This window comes from Carcharodon carcharias, chromosome 7 (assembly GCF_017639515.1).
Source record: "Carcharodon carcharias isolate sCarCar2 chromosome 7, sCarCar2.pri, whole genome shotgun sequence".
Classification (NCBI taxonomy): Eukaryota; Metazoa; Chordata; class Chondrichthyes; order Lamniformes; family Lamnidae; genus Carcharodon; species Carcharodon carcharias.
In genome coordinates, this window is record NC_054473.1 from 138591069 (window position 1) to 138605072 (window position 14004).

Sequence of the window (14004 nt, forward strand, 5' to 3'; positions counted from 1 at the left end):
TGAGATATGGGTGTGAAGCTTGCAGCAGTTCCAAGTGTGTGAGGGTGAGATGAAGCTATGAATGTGAAGTATGAATAGTGATTGACAGAGATTGTTGGTAGGCATATGATCAGAGTGTGGTCTACTTACCTTGGCCACTCCTGTGAGGTTATTAAACTTCTTGCAGCCCTGCATCCAGGACCTCAAGGTTTGACTCCTGATTGTCATGGCTATAGGCCCAATTGCTTTCTGGAAATTCATCTGACAGGCCTCCTGGTCCTTGTGGATAGGTGACATCTCTCCTGCTCTCTGCCTCATGAATCAATGTCCCCAGTACAGTGCAGAAAATCTTGGAGCCCACCCTCTACATCTTGTGCCATTTTTGTGTCTTTCCCAGACTCAAACTCACTTTTACAATGTTTCCCAGCATCTGCTCCAGCCAAAGTGCATCTTCCCTTAAGAGGAGCAGAAAAGTGAAGGCTAGCTTTCACATATGTTAATCTCTCATGATTTAGTGCTTGCTGTTCAGACATGGAGCCACTTAACAGCGCACTTATTTAAATGAGATGGTATCACGAAATTTGCACACTATGTGTATCAGAAGCAATGAACCTGCAGCATAATCCCACACTCATTTTCAGATGTCATTGAATTTCGTAGCCTTGTGAGAAAGTCAACAAACCGTTTTAGTACTTAAATGTATATAACCTAAAAATTGAACAAAGAATTTTGGACTGTTCTGAGAAGTCACTTTTGCTGAGATAAATTTAAGAATTTATTGCAGACTGTATAAGTTGGCAAACAGAAATGCAAAGTTTCTGCCTCGAAGCACTTGAAGATAAAAAAGTGCTGATGATGGATAAAATGGTGTGGGGGTGGCTGATGGTTCAAAAGGGTTGAGAGGAGGGTGAACAGTGGGAGCATATTACCAAAGTGCCTAATGGCCCAAAGGGGTCATGGCAGTCCAGACATTAATCTCTTAGGTCCCTTTCCCAGTCAAGGTTCCAAATAGTGTAACACTGGAACACCATTTCCATACTTTGCACCCTCCTCTGTTCCCTGATTCCTGAATCTGCTCAAAGTAATGTAAACCCAGAGACCCCATCCCACTACTGCCAGATTCTGGATTTTCTTCCCAGTGGTCCCAGATTCCAGTGCTGTCTCCAGTATTCAGTTCCCCAAATAAAATAGCTTCACATAACTTGTTTTTATAAAATTTCCAAATCATCAGGAGCAATACATAGTAAATTAGCTAGTTTAATTATAAAAATCATCTGTCTAGCATGTATTTTCTGTCCATCACAGTTCACTGCCACATTTCAAACATTACATTCAACTTTACCACACACAAAGACAACTAAGAAACAAAGAAATTCTCCAGAAATACAATTTACTGGAGATGGCATGTCTGCAGTCTCTAGAATGAGCTCCATATGAACCCAGTGTTTTTCTTAATCTTTCACAGTGTGTGGGCACCACAGGCTGGGCCAACATTTATTGCCCACCTCTAATTGCCCTTGAGAAGGTGGTGGTAAGCCGGAGCAGCAATTAGATTTGCAGCCTTAAAGGGACACACATTTCACTTCACGTAATATAATGTTCCTGGCCTCAAACAAGGACATCCATGGCAGTTCTGCCAGTACATATTAAAAAGAAATTGCATGAACAAACTCATCTAATTTACAAAAGACAAGTGGCAAAAGTCCTCTAAAATATCACTTGGCCACACCTACAAGCAATTTTAATTATAAACTACAATGATATGACTGTAACCCATTATTCCAATGTGACATCATAAGCATTCAAGAAATTATTTTTATTTCTAAGCCCCCACTGGGTGCCTGACAAGTGCAGAATAATGGAGGGGTATTGTACTTGCAAAGGGAGAATTTGGCTAAATTTTGTCTTGCACTGGGATCAAGGACAACAGCAAGATTAAAACTACAGGTCTTAGCAGCCTGCAGCTATACTTTTGGCCAATACCAAGAACAACGGTAGCCACTAGGCTCCATAACCTGAAGGCCATCTTGGGTGGAATATAAATTTTACGTTTCTTGTTACTTCTTTCTTCCATGTGTTCCCAGGACCACTTAGATCTTCCAGTCCATGGAGGATTCTGATGAAAATGCTACCGCCAGATTTCTTGGGCCATCCCTCCATTTGGACACTCTGCAGATAAAGTCCGAGAAAAGTCAAGCAGAAAGTTTCGAATGTCCCTCGCACCTCATTAACTTACACTGGACCATTGCAGGTGCGGCTCTAGTAATATTGACACTAAGGAGTCCAGGGAACCTGATGAACTAGTTCTCTGTCACTATTTCCTCTTCGCTGTATTGGAAATTAAGCATTCTTCAGGCACAACATAGGAAAATCTACACCTATTTTCTTATTATTAATGCTATTTAGATTTATTTAATGTATAGTAACAGTTCTTAGAGGCTATTTATATTCAACTGGCAGAAAATCAACAAAGTCTATATTAACGATAATTTTAAACTAAGATACTGTGAAATGAACTATCAAATATACTTACATGCTTCTTTGAAAGGTATCTACATGATGCTACAGTGCCTATTTAAATAAAAAGGAAGTTATAAGCACCAGGTTATGGAATGAATCCTGCAGACAAGTCTGGACTTGTTGAGAATGTGGTGTTGCTATGATAAGAGGCAGAAAAGGTTGGTGGTATAGAAACAGTAATCTATTCACCATGAATAATGCTGCCTTGGTAGTCTGATCATTGCTGGTGAATGAGCTAAAAAAAACCCTCAAGAATGTGTAACTCTTGATCATTCTCAACGTTTCAACTGAAGTAGGAAATATATTTAAGAGCATGCACTAATTATCACTAGTCCCCTGACTCTCTAATATAAATCAACGCCAAATGTCAAATGTAGTAGTGAGGTTATTGCAGCTGACAACAACCATATGTCAATAAGAGCTGAAAATAAGCAAAACATTCCAGCTTCTAATCACCAAATAGTACAGATCCCCCAAAAGGTAGTATAATTAATTATTCAGTAATTCTTATCTGATTAAATATTTTTTTAAAACTTGACCATTAGCAGCACAAATACTGCGTTAACACTTAAGTAGTTCCTACTTGACAGTAAATGGAATCACTGATGTAAATAAAAGGCAACTAATGAGGCAGAGATGCAAAAAAAATGTTTTTGTCACAAATTTACCACATATAGGACGACAATATTTACCCTGTTTTCCTGGATGAACTGGAGATATAATTGAGACAAATGGGTTTCCTATGCTATAGCCAAAATTATGTCACAAGTTCAAGTAAAATTTTGTGGTGTATGCATAGCCAATGGGCCGATCTTGCTGGAATATTGCAGGAAATTAAAAAATATGTCTTGAGTTGCATAACTCCAGAACTTGCTGGCCAATTTACACTGCTCTACTCTTCACGCAAACGGCATCTCATCCTTAGTATCCCTGTTAGTATTTGCTTTATTTGCACATTAACTGCCCAACAACCCCCAACCCCACTACCTTCCCTGCCCCCACAGAAAGATAAGTTTGGTAATTAGCAGCACAAGAACCTTTTTAACAATGAGGTAATTATTAACACAAGGCCATTCAACCTCTCTGGTCCACAATTTGAATATTCCTTTGAGTGCTAAATTGTACTTAGAGATTTTATTGATATCAAATTTTAAATGTCTTTCTTACTTTTCTGTTATGTCTCCTGTTTTTCTCTTTCCAACCAATTGTGCTTTCCCTCTTTCTATACATGATTTGATTCAATTCACCCTTTTTGTCAGTTGTTTCCTCAGTTTCTTTCTCAATCCTTAAATCTCACTGGATAAAGAGGTACAGATATGCTGAGGACCCAGGTGCTCTGTTGCTCGCGCCATACAGTTATCAGCTTGCATTTCTAGCTCGTTATGGCACAAGTATTTTTGAGCTGCATGGTGTAAAAACAAGTATAACTAACAGTGCATGTTGCGAGATGCCCCACTCCAACAAGAGCTGGCCCTATAAATCCAAAACAGTGTACGGCCACTTTATAAAGCATTAATGAGACCCGATGCACGATACCTAAAATAGAAAGGGCAGTTGAAAAGATTAAAAAAGATTCAGGGGGGATGGGATGGTAGCATAGCAGTAATGTTATTGAACTAGCCTGGATTAATATCCCAGAGACAGAGTTCAAATCCCACCATGGCAGCTGCTTAAATTCAATCAATTGATGAATCTGAATGAAATGCTAATCTTATTAATAATTACCATGAAACTACTGGATTGTAAAAACTCACTAAAAACCATTGTCCTTCAGGGGAGGCTATCTACCATCCTTACTCAGACTGGCCTACACATGACTCCAGACCTACAGCAAAGCTGTTGACTCTTAATTGCTCTCTGAAGTGGCCTTGTAAGCCACTCAATTTCAAGGGTAATTAGGGATGGACAATAATGCTGGCCTTGCCAGAGATGCCATATCCCAAGAACAAATTAAAAAAAATTGAACTATATGTGAAGAGTATGAAACAGGAGAAAAATACAGTTAAAATTTTTAAAGAATAATTACCATTAACGATATGTGGCTTTGCCACCGCTGTACATATTAGGAAATCACAGCACATTATCCATGATTTCCTGTTGTATTTGACCTTTGTCAGGAACATAAACTTAGCAAACTATCCCATAAGAATTTTGGCCTATGGAAAAGATCGCCAAATGGTAAGTAAATTATTCCAATAAAGCATTCAGAAAGCAAAGAGACATAGGCTGGGATTTTCTGGCCACAATGGCTCTACAAATTTTCCCGTCCTGCCTGTGACGATGTTTGCAGTGTCAGGGCCGGAAAATCCTGCAAATAGGTTCAAGATACAGGTCAGATCCTGAAAGATGAAGCAAAGTGACAGAATTCAAAATGTCTGCCACATTGTCTAGTTCTGTCACTACTCTAGGATTAGTTCTCAGCTTATTTCATGGTGGTGTCATGATGATGTGACTTGTGCATGAGGGATATTAATCTTTAATTTCATCAGCTGATCAACATTTATTGAACTGTTTACAAAGGGCTTTTAAAACAACAGCAAAGACACTGGTTTAAGATGGCTGCCACAGGTCACCTGGTTGCTGGTATTGCAAGTTAACCAGTTTCTGGAAAGTTCCAATGTGAATTACAATTTAGACATGCCACATCATCCTTCTCTGGAATTTGATATCAAGAACTCCTTCAAAAGAATTTACTGAAAACTGCACTGGGCCGCACATTTACATTTCTAGAAGGCGACCTCTCAAGTGGACATAGAAAGTCTACTAGGATGATAGTTACATGGAAGGGTGTTCTTCCAACCTCATCAAGATGGATAATGGATATTCAGGAGTGAATGGCTGGGACATTACAGAATCCAACCCCTCAGCCATGAAACAAAAGACAGGTGCAGTTCAGACATCAGCAAAACAAACACTTTCTGAAATCATTATGGGGAAAGAGATCATGTGACCGAAATAACCATGTTTGAAATCTCTAATACAGCAGGCAAGCTGCTAAAACAGTAAACTAGAAAAGCTGCCAATGAAGCAGTAAGAAGCTTTCTTTGCTTCTCTTCCAAGTTAAGGCCCTATCTCTAGTTAAAAATCCAGCACAGAGGTAGTGAATTTCCATTAAAAGAAGCCTCAGATGCAAAAATCATCGAATTCTGGAAAAGACAGATTTTTTTTTTTAAAAGAAATTGTCTCCAGCAATTGCAGTTTTACATGGGCTCCAACGCCTGAAATCCCAAGACCATCATGGAGAAAAATCTGCCCCAGCCAAGGACTCAAATAGTGAATTCTCAATGTTTTTTTACCTTTCAGCATTGAACTTTAGTTTTGTTAAGAAAGTAACTATCTATAGTATAATTTATAAATGTTACCTGCTTGCCTGTGTGTACATGTGTGTTGCGAAGGTTGAGACCTGGGTTTACATTTTAAATATTTTTACATCTTTACGTGGGTGGGTTTTCCACCTAATAAAACTAACCCCTCTTCACTTTAAACTTAAGAAAGCTTGCCAGGCTAGTTTCTTTGTAATCATCACATAAATGGTTAAGCACTGACAGTTCATCTTTCCAAATATACAAAATGCCGTGTTGGGGTCATACTTGAGTGGTAAACTAGGGGAGTCATTTTTACCCCTCCTCACATGGTTATATCAATAGCAATAACAAAATTATGGGGTTCATAATGAAAAGCTGACATCCATAATGCTGATACACATCAGGTCTGAGGACTGTTCTTTGTCAATTCTTTTTTCTTTATTCTTCCCTGGGTTGTGGGCATCGCTGGCAAGGCCAGCATTTGTTGCTCATCCCTAACTGCCCTTGAACTAAATGGCTTGCTAGACCATTGCAGAGAACAGTTAAGAATCAACCACGTTGCCATGGGTCTGGAGTCACACGTAGGCTAGACTAGGTAAGGATGACAGATTTCCTTCCATAAAGGACATTAGTGAACCGGATGGGTTTTTACAGATATAATCGTTGTTATGGTCACCATTCCTGAGACTAGTTTTTTTTTCCAAATTTATTGACTGAATTTAAATTCCACCAGCTGCCATGGTGGGATTTGAACCCATGTCTCCAGAGAATTAGTGTGGGCAATTGGATTACAAGTCCAGTGATATTACCACTACACTATTATCTCCCCATACTGCACATAGTGTGAGATAATATCCCGAAAAGTTTGTGGTGCTGAGTTTGTGGTACACAATAGCTACGTGCTGGCTCATTAAGAACCCAATGTTAGTGAGGTCCTTGTCCCAAAATGCATTTTCAGTGCTTCAATAGCACCCACATCAGATGGACACTGCATAGTTGACCCACTCAACTATGTTGGTATGTGTCCTTTAATTGGTAGTTGCATTAACAGCTGCATGTTGACCTAGTAATTTCATTAGTTATTTCACAGTGGCTTTGAGTTTCACAATTACAGCTATCCACATCTACAACTATTTGAATTGTACCACATCTGTCATCTGTATATGTGCAAACTGCCTAAACAGAATTTGTGAGTATTATGGTGGCCTGCCCTCTCTGCCAGCTGGTTCTGGAGGATGATGTGTAAGATCAGAGAAGGTATGCCACAGTTGTAGCAAACTGATTACAAATAGATACGCCTTCTGCAATCTTTCTCTGTAAGGGCCTAACGGGATAAAACTAAGCAGGAGAAACTCCGCCTCCAACCAGTGGCAGAAGGGGACCTGTTCATTGATCATCATATACGCGTAGTATACTCTGTGGCACTCTGTGTTGGATTTGTGCTTGATATTTGTTCCTTGCAACATTTCATAGGCACACATTAACATGACAGAAATGCAGGCCAGAATCCTGCTGCCAGCTGAGTGGGGGCTGCTTTGGAGGTGGTATGGGGACCAGGAAAATAGCGGAAAATTCCATCAAGACAGCTCCCTGATACAGTGCCACCTATAGGCGAGTTTTCCAAGGGAAGGTTACCATGGGAATCGGTAGCCAATTAGAACAATTAGGGGTCCATTCAAGGGTCATTTCCTCATATCGATGAAACTTTCCTGGCATCCAATGGGCCCCTGCTAAGTTTGGATCCAGGCAATGATTTGGAGGGGGCCTCCTGGAAGATCTCCCTTGCTGGCACATCGCTGACCCAAACAGCTCAAATTCTCTGCCCCAGAGAGTGGTAAATGCTCCATAATTGAATATATTCAAGGCTAGAATAGACAGATTTTTGGTTTCTTAGGGAATCAAGGGATATGAGGAACAGGCGGCAAAGTGGAGTTGAAGCCCAAGGTCAGCTGTGATCATATTGAATGGCAGAGCAGGCTCGAAAGGCTATATGATCCTATTTCTTGTGTTCTTGTGGGGCCCAGAAATTATCCTGGTGCACAAAGATCTTACAAGTTCAGAAGATTCGGAGTGCAGTGCTAAAACATGGGCATGGCTGTGCATTTGAAAAGAGTGGAATGATACCAGAGGACTGTGTGTTCTGCGTCTCTATAGATTCATCAATTCTGCCACTATGATGCATTGTAAGGGACAAAGGGATGTCAAAGTGGGTCCTAATTCTTTTTAACTGTTTGTTTTTTTAAAGGAATCCTGGTGACAAAAGTCCCTCTAATAACGTAAGTACGATGAAAACAATGAGGGGAGAAACATGGGCTTTATAAGTTTCACCTCAGTGCCAAGTCATCACTATCCAAGCACGATGCCCACTGAAACATCCGCAGGACCATCCAATGCAAGCTCAGAGAGATGCAAAACACTTTGCTGAATCAGAAAGCACATGAACTTCAGTCAGATGCAGACAGAAGAACTGGAAGAGAATCTACGATGCTCTAAAGCCTGTTTAGCAGGCCAAGTCCACTGGTTAATCACCAATCCTTGGTGCTGCCAGGTCAACACAGCTCATAGAAAAAGCCCAAATTCTAGGAGGACGGGCAGAGCACTTTAACCACATCCTCCATCGGCCTTTGTCCATCAATGAAGAAGCGGGATGCCACAGGTTGCCATCAACTCCTCTCTTGATAACCCTCCCACGCTGTTAGAAACGGCAATTACAATCAACCACTGTCTAGCGGCAGAGCTCCAGGAGCTGATGTTATCCCCATTTAAGCTTACAAGGCTGGAAGTCATGCTGTTCAAGAAGCTCACTGGACTTTTTCAGTCTCTGTGGGAGCAAGGAACCATCCCACAAGAATACAAAGATGCCATCCAGAGTTCTAAAGAAGAGTCATACTGGATGCAAAACATTAACCCTGTTTCTCTCTCCACAGATACTGCAAGGCCTGCTGGATTTTTCCAGAACTTTCAGTTTTTATACAAAGATGCCTCCATTGTCCACACGTACAAACTGGAAGAAACTCGCCAATCTTTGGACAGTCATAGAGGAATCTCACTCCTCTCCATCATTGTCTCCGCCAGAGTTCTTCTAAACCGCTTAGTGCAATGACGTGACCAGGATTGGCTGCCAGAAAGTCAGTGCGGTTTCAGAAAAAGTTGAGAAACCACTGATATGTCGTTTATGGTTAGACAGCCCAGAAGAGATGCCAAGAACAGAATTTGGGCATCTAACTCATGTTTGATGACCTGACCAAGGCTTTTGGTAGTCAACCATAAGGGCTTTTGGAAGAAGAAATTTGGCTGCCTTGAGAAATTCATCACAATGGTTCAACAGTTCCATGATAGCATGCTTGCGCATGTCCTGGATAATGCAGTGTCTTCTGACCTATTTCCGGTCACTAATGGAGTTAAACATGCTGTGTACTAGCGGCAAGTCTTTTCAGCATGTTTTTCTATGCCATGCTCTCCAATGCCTTCCATGATCATCATCCTGGCATCGAAATCAGGTTTCACAATGAGCAGCTTCCTGTCCATCTGGAGAGGACTCGAGGCAAAAATCAAGATCTCCTGGGACATACTTTGTGATTTCTTGTTTGCCGATGACTGTGCACTAGCTGTTGGTTCAGAAGACATGCAATGGAACATGGATTTGTTCTCCAATGAATGCCTCAACTTTGGCCTCACGACTAGCACAAAGAAAACTGAATATACCAGCCCACTCCAGGAAAGCTCTATCTCAAGCCCAAGGTTTCAGTCCATAACCAGAACCTGTCAGCATTGGATATGTCCACTTATCTTGGCAGAACACTCCCTCAAGTTTTCTATATTGACGGCAAGACACAAACAAGAATTGCCAAAGTGAATGGAGCCTTCCGCAGACTTTGAACATCAGTCTGGGGATGATGAGGGGTAAGTCTGCCTACTAAATTGAAAGTCTATGCAGCAATAGTCCAGCCCACTCTGCTCTACACAACTGTGACTTGGACAATGTATCAGCGTCATGCCAATAAGTTCCGCTACTTGCACTTGAGCTGTCTTCGGAAGCTTCTGAATATTAGATGGCAGGACAAAATACCAGACACTGAGGTGCTCATCCGAGCTGGCATGTCAAACATCCACACCATATTGAGACAGTCACAACTGAATCAGGCTGGTCATGTAGCCAGAATGCCTGATGCTTGCTTACCAAAGCAAAATCTTCTAGGGCAACTTGAGCCTGGGTTGCACTCTCAGGAAGTCAAAGGAAACACTACCAGGACATTCTGCAGGCTTCACTTTGATATTGACTTTGAGTCCTGGGAGAAGCTCGCCCAGGATTGCTGCACCTTGTGCAACCAAAGGAAAATGGTGCGGCCTCCTTCAAAAGCACATAACAGAGGCAGAAAGAAAACTCAAGGAGAGGAAATCCCGAGCTAGGGACTCATCTAAAACTCAATCATCTGTGGTATCTTGTCCTATTTGCAGAACTTTCCAGGCCCAAATGGACATCAGCAATCAGCTATGGGACCACCAGAACACTAGCAAACACCCCAGACATTGAACATGGTCATCTTTGCCTCAGAGGATGAACAATGGAGAATAACATAAGTAGATTAAAGATGCACAGTTTTGAAAATTACTGAGTGAATTGTTTCTGTTTCATTGCTATGTAACAAAATTATTGGTCAGGCATTTTAATTGTGATACTGGCGACGAATGCCATAAATTAAGATTGTTCCACCACTTAATCCTCCAGAGGCACATTTATGCCACAGTTTTCTGGAAATTTTCCTCAGTGAGCTGAGTGGCAGATCGGGTGGGGCACAGCAAGGCCCCAAAGTAAAAGTCCATTGTGATGTGATGCCTATTTAGGCCTGGACATTTTTAAAGTAGATGTTTGAAGGTTGAACTGATGGGTAGAAACAAGCATAAACTCAAAATATAGAGAGCGAGTGTCTTAAAGTCTGTTTTACATCTGATTGATTTGTCCATTTGATAGAGGGCAGACAACCCTTTCCACTGAAGTTGTACAAATAACACAGAAACCAGAGGCTTTTAGACTTCAACTGTTCATGCCATAATGTATGTGCTATTTCTGATTTACTGCTTGGTTTTTAATAAGGTGTAAAAGGGCACACTGTGATCACTAACAGCGATATTCACTATACATAGGCTTAAAGATCTGAATTACTTTTAAAGAAGTCGCAATGGGTTGGTAGTTAAAAGACAAACTGCTCCCTCCACACACATACAATTTGTCTTGTTTTACACTTCGCACAAGTGAACCTAGATAATGTAAGAACGGTACTATTCAATAGTAAAAAAAGAACCAAATGAGGACAACACAATTATTTCTAAATTTAAACAATAAACTAAAACAGTGCCATTTTGTAATGGTTTACATTATTGTGGCGACCACAGTGATATTAATTCTGCAAACGCGCCATAGCTTTTAGTAAAGGGGGGAGAATTGGCAGGGCTATGATACTTAGCTGTTGACTTTTTTGACAAGGGTATTCATGGGGTAGTACAAAGTCTCAGCAAATTATGGCGTGGTGTAAGCAATGGCTTGAGGTTCATACCATAATTTTATAGAATTTCTGCAGTATAATAATGACATGTACCACAGATGCGCCACTATAATGCAAATTTCAGGCAAATTATGGCCCAATTATGTTGTTGTTTCATGACATTTTGCAATGAAAATGACAAGGGATTTTCTTCCATCTAAAATCTGCACCTGAATTATGTTGCAACCCTTGCTTGATTAGTCATTCATTATCTATTTGCAAAAGTTACTTAGATAGAGGAGCCCAGCTGAGTTTGAAAAATTAACAACAGGTTCCTGTCCATAGGCAGCTTCTAAAGGTGACCTGGTACACTACAGAAAACCATTAAAACAGGCAAATAGGACAGAGGTTGTGACTGTGAATTCCTTAGATGAGTGCTTGGGCTGGATTTTTACATGTTTTCAGGGAGGGTGGGGGGGGGGGGGGGCATGTAAAATAGGTTGGGTGTCCAGTCCACCACATTCCAATCCTGAGCTCACTACAAAACATGGTAGGGAGGCAGGTGCTGATATTTAAATTAATAATTAGGGGTCAAGTGAGCTTGCTAACAAGCCAATTGACCTGATAAAATGCTGCCCGTGCCATAATATGGTTGCTGTAGGCAGTTGGGTGGGTGTAGGCAGGCCATTTTGATAAGAAAGTTTATTAAAATGGTGAGAAGGGGGGGTACTATCTTCAGGGGTGCCCTTTGTGCATCGCGAGAGACAGCACCGCACCCCCCCCCCCAAGCTAGTACCTCTTTTTTCTTCCTACCCACCTGTTCTCCAAAACAACACCCCCACCCCCCCGCCCCACCTCCCAAGGTTGGCTAAACATTCCCTGCCCAAAACCGGGACTTACTGGACTCCGGGGTCCATTGGGCCTTCTTGGGATTTGTAGCAGTCCTGGAAGTGCCCACTAATGAGATCTTGGCACTGTCGGTGCTGTTGGAGCAGCCAGCCAACGGATTGGCCCCGCGTAATGTGCAGCTTCTTGAATCTAATCTCGTTAGTTGAGTGGGAGGGGTTGATCACTAAATGCCCATCAGCCCACAGAAAATTCTCTTATCAGGCTGTAATTCACAAATAGAGCTTTGTGTGAATGATAAAATATCGTTAAGTTAGTTTTTACCTGCCACAATGACTAGTTTGGTTTGATCTGAAGGTCATCACTTGAAGATTTCAGTGGAATTCAGCCATATCAGTTAGCTGTACAATACCCCCTAATTCACTTTATGGTGAGTAATGCAGCACTCTGAAACAGCTCATTAATTATGCAAAATAGCTTACATTACTTCCAGTAGTAAATTATTTACTCACATATGCTGACATTAAGTCTATTAACTTACAGGAAGTAACTTTCGTATATCAAGGGATTATGAGGGAATGATAAAACCCTAATTCCAGGGGCCAAACAATTATTGAAACTATTTCAAAACCTTCACTGCACTATCTTCCCACCCTCAGCCATATCACTATTAGGAGGCGGTAGAGCCAAGAGGTTTGGGAGGGAAAGTTGTCAGGCAAATTGCCCCTGCACCCCATTCACACATTCCGCAAAACTCTTCCTTCTCCCAGTTTCCATTCAGAGTAACAACTTTTATTAATAGGATCTGTTAATCATAATTAATTTCATGCAGTTGTTCGATTTCATATTTTACTTAGTGCTGATTCCTAATAGTATTGAAAAAGGTCTCTGAATAAGTCATGTGCCTATCCACACAAGCACAGTTGACATGATGCTAAGAGAAAAACATTGGAGGCATGAGGTGTAGGAAGGAAATTTACCACTAAATTTGCAAGAGGGGTTAAATGAAATTCTACAATTGTCCTTTAAATGAGAACATTGCTGGAGGAGTAGTGCTTTCAATATTAATCATGTTCTTTATTTAATTCTCTTGTATCTGGTTGGAGAATTTATTTTAATGATATGTGCTAAGCTACTTATTGAGTGATATTGCTGAATCAGCAGGTTTAAAGGGAGGCTTGTGGGGGAGACCTGTGATTGACATACTTGAGTGCTATCCCAGTGACTACCTATCCAGGGTATGCAGTGCTAACATATGAACATTTGAATTAGGGGCAGAAGTAGGCCATTTGGCCCCTTGGGCCTGCACTGCCATTTGATAAGATCATGGCTGATCTGATTGTGGCTTCAACACCAATTTCCTGCCTACCCCCGATACCCTTTGACTCCCTTGTTCAGCAGGAATCTACCTACCTCCGCCTTAAAATTATTCAATGACCCTGCCTCCACTGCTCTCTGGGGAAAAGAGTTCCAAAATTCACAACCCTCAAGAGAAAAAATTTCTTTTTATCTCAGTCTTAAATGGGAGACCCTTTATTTTTAAACTGTGTCCCCTAGTTCTCATCTCTCCCACAAGGGGAACCATCCTTTCAGCATCCACCCTGTCAAGTCCCCTCAGCATCTTGTATGTTCCAAGAAGATCACCTCATATTCTTCTAAACTCTAATGGATACAGGCCCAGCCTGTCCAACCTTTCCTCATAAGATAACAACCTCCCATCCGAGGTATCAATCGAGTGAACCTTCTCTGAACTGCTTCTAATGTATTTACATCCGTTCTTAAACAAGGAGACCAAAACTGTACAAAGTACTCCAAATGTGGTCTCACCAATACTCTATATAACTGTAGCAAAACATCCCTCCTTTTATATT

The 14004-nt window shown here is 41.1% G+C and overlaps 1 protein-coding gene and 1 long non-coding RNA gene across 5 annotated transcripts in view; one reads left to right on the top strand and one right to left on the bottom strand.

Annotated features, from left to right (window-relative positions):
* rbl2 (retinoblastoma-like 2 (p130)) overlaps window positions 1-14004 on the bottom strand; it is a 304767-nt gene that overhangs the window by 110884 nt on the left and 179879 nt on the right. The window lies entirely within an intron of this gene.
* The window catches only part of LOC121279959, a 52132-nt gene that overhangs the window by 33923 nt on the left and 4205 nt on the right, over window positions 1-14004 (top strand). The window contains exon 2 of the long non-coding RNA XR_005943532.1: window positions 2064-2230. This is a non-coding gene — a long non-coding RNA (uncharacterized LOC121279959). The remainder of the gene's footprint in view (window positions 1-2063; window positions 2231-14004) is intronic.